We start from the raw sequence: 3,042 nt of genomic DNA on the forward strand, positions 1-3,042 counted from the left end.
GTGCAGGGCTTTGTTTTTTGTATTAGGCACTCACCAGAACTTTAACAAATACATATAAGAGTTAGAGCACATAAATGTTTAGAAAAAAGTCTGTCCTGGATGGGCTGAAGCATCTGTGTGACGTCAAATTAATTCTACCAAATACATAACATTCTTCAGCCAAGTTGCTAATGACAGTGTTCAATGCCAAATGCTGAATTGTAGATATTATAATCCTCATTTATGAAATTCTACCCATTAAATAATATCCACCCTGGTTTTCAAGAATAACTAAATAAACAGTAACATTGGCCACATACCCAGAATCAACGGTGCAAACTCATCGACATCCACAACTATATAATAGTAAAGTAAGGAATTTTGCAGAAGTTTGCAAAGATGATTTACATTTCTCCCACTTCATCACCTCCATGAAATGCTTCTGTTCTTTTTTGTCCTATGCTATTTGGATTCCATTCTTCTTGGTTAAGTAATACTGAACAAGAATTTAAACAGACTAGAGCTACTGTCTTAACTTGTCTGTTGCCTTTGCTGTGTGGCTTCTGAAGAAATTTCTGCACAGCATTTTAAAAGACTCAGTCATAGAAGGTGCGTAGGGCTGATGCTCATACCTATGACACTAAGATGAGCCCCCGGAGAGGGGCTGAGATATGTTTTTTGTTTGTTTATTTGGTTGGTTGGCTGGTTGATTAGTTGATTAGGGTTTTTTAAACTCTAAGCAGATCTTTACTGACTGACAGAATGTGTTTAGGCTGAAAGCCTGAGTGCTCTGAGCCACAAGGACAAAAGCAGTGATCCATAGGCTACCTGAGAATGCTGCTGGTGTCTGCACCACAGCTCATGTAGCCCTTGTTTTTGAGGTGGCCATCCTTCAGGTCTCAGAAGTAGCTGCCACAGGTGCCAGCCTGTGGTCAATCTCCCACTCATTACTCTCCACCAGGGTACCCAGCTTCACGGCCAGCTAGAGAGCCAGGTTCTGCTGGGAAGTGGGCTCAATGTGGTGCACCCCCACTGTCTGCATGGCCTGGCCTAGGAAAGTCACAGCTCTTTGTTAATGATCATCTTGTTGATGACTGAGTGAACTGTGGGAAAATCCAGCTCAAACATGTCTCAGCGTCTCCAAGCTGATGGAATCAGATACATCTGTAGGGAAAGAGTTAGGTCCTCAGTGACTCTTCCTGGATCTTCCTAAATAGCATGGTGTGGATTATGTCAGTCTTGGGATAAAGATCCCAAACTTTCCTATTCATCTTATCAGTGATGAAACTGTGGCAGGTCTTCCTGTCTCCCATCTTCATGACCTTGGAGACCACAACCACAAGTTCCCACACTGACTCAGAGGGGCTTAGCAAAGACTGTTGCTCACTCACCTACATCTGGTGACTGAACTGCTTGCTGATCATGCATCAGTGGGCATCGCTTCATGGGCAGCCATATAGGGATGTCCAAGAGTATGGCAGAGACCAGATCGATGTATTCCAGCAGTTCCTGGTTGATGTGGAGGTGGAAGGGCACCTGCTGGCTCTGTTCTATCTTCTCCTGCTCCTGTTACACTCCTGGAGGCTGTGCAGCAGCAGATGTTGGCCCATAAATGCTTGCCGAAACCACTTGACTGGATGCTTAGCAGGGCATTGTTGTGCACTCTTTGTCAGGCCTTAGCAGAAGTCACAGATGCCCAGCTGCACCACAGAGCAGTTGTACAGAATCAGCACTGGTCAGTCTACATGCTGAATGTTGTCATGGAGGCGGCTCCTGAGCACAAGACCACAGGCCTGGTACCAGCAGAAGTGCAGAGCATGATGATAGATATGGCTGGGTCTGGTCTGTGTGGTCCTTAGCATTAATGTACTTACACAGCCTCTCCAGCAAAACAGTTGAGCCCCAGCCCTCATTTTCTGCCTGGTCATGCCCAGACTTTGAGGAAGCTTCAAGAGGGATAAATTGCTGCTGATGGGTGTTGTAATTGAACTTGAAATTAGTGTGGAGGATGCCTCTCAATCAGATGTGATAGATCTCTGTGCTGCCCTTCTCTTCCACTGCACCTGCTCCTTGATGGTGCACATTTGTGCCTCGCCAGGTGCTCTATGTACTTTTAGGAGTGAGAATCAATATTTTGGTCAATTCTTCATCTATTCATTCCACCAGAGTTAAGATATAGCACTGGGCATACAGAAATATCAAAATTTCGCAGGTTCTCACTTTCTTCCAGAATGTTCTCTCCAAAGATGTTGAGATTTGCCAACAAGGTGTCCACCATCTCTTTGATGCAGTCCAGGCACTTCTGCCGCATCTCTGGTTTCATGTATTTGGCCAGATTGAGGTTATAGTCATAGAGTAAATGTGAAAGAACAAAACCAAACAAAATTTGACTTCTTTCCTCAGCATAGAACACCATGGAATATGCAAGGACAGATTGTGTTCTGTGGTTGAAGAACTACTTGAAAAGTATATGAATGAGATGGAGCATCTGTATGTGGTACAGACTTTAGCTCACATCAAGGGCAACAGGAAAGACAGTCATCTGCATATTTTCATGATCAATCCACTTGTGGAAGACCTTATACATCCCTTTGAATTATTTGTCCATGTGAGTGTGTAGGACATTTCTTTGAGGATGATGAATGTGACAAGAGTATATTTAGTGCACGTATAAATGAATTACTAGCACTAGACTGGGAATCAGAACCTGAATCCAATGAGCATAAAACAGAATTCATAATTATAACTTTTACAAAAAGAAAATATTTCTATAATAAGAAACCAGTAAAAAGATGACATATAGTAATAATCTTAATTTTTAATTTCAAAATATGAGAATGCTTTCTAATTACAAAATCTATCATCTATCTATCATCGTACTGGAGATTGCTTAGTTATAGCCCCACCCCTCTTTATGTATTTTGTATTTTTAAACAAATTTTTATATAAAGTTCTTCTAGGCTTCCCAAATTAGGTTCTAACTTGTAATCTTCCATCTCTTACTCTCCTGAATAGCTGGAAATACAGCCTTATGCCACAATACTCAATACAAACTGTATTATT

The 3,042-nt window shown here is 42.0% G+C and overlaps 1 pseudogene; it reads right to left on the bottom strand.

The window, feature by feature from the left end:
• Positions 1 to 803: 803 nt before the first annotated feature.
• LOC101571178 lies at positions 804 to 2,395 on the bottom strand (annotated as a pseudogene).
• Positions 2,396 to 3,042: the final 647 nt, after the last annotated feature.

The sequence above is a fragment of the Octodon degus genome, unplaced genomic scaffold (assembly GCF_000260255.1).
Source record: "Octodon degus isolate 3935 unplaced genomic scaffold, OctDeg1.0 scaffold00231, whole genome shotgun sequence".
In the NCBI taxonomy this organism is placed as follows: Eukaryota; Metazoa; Chordata; class Mammalia; order Rodentia; family Octodontidae; genus Octodon; species Octodon degus.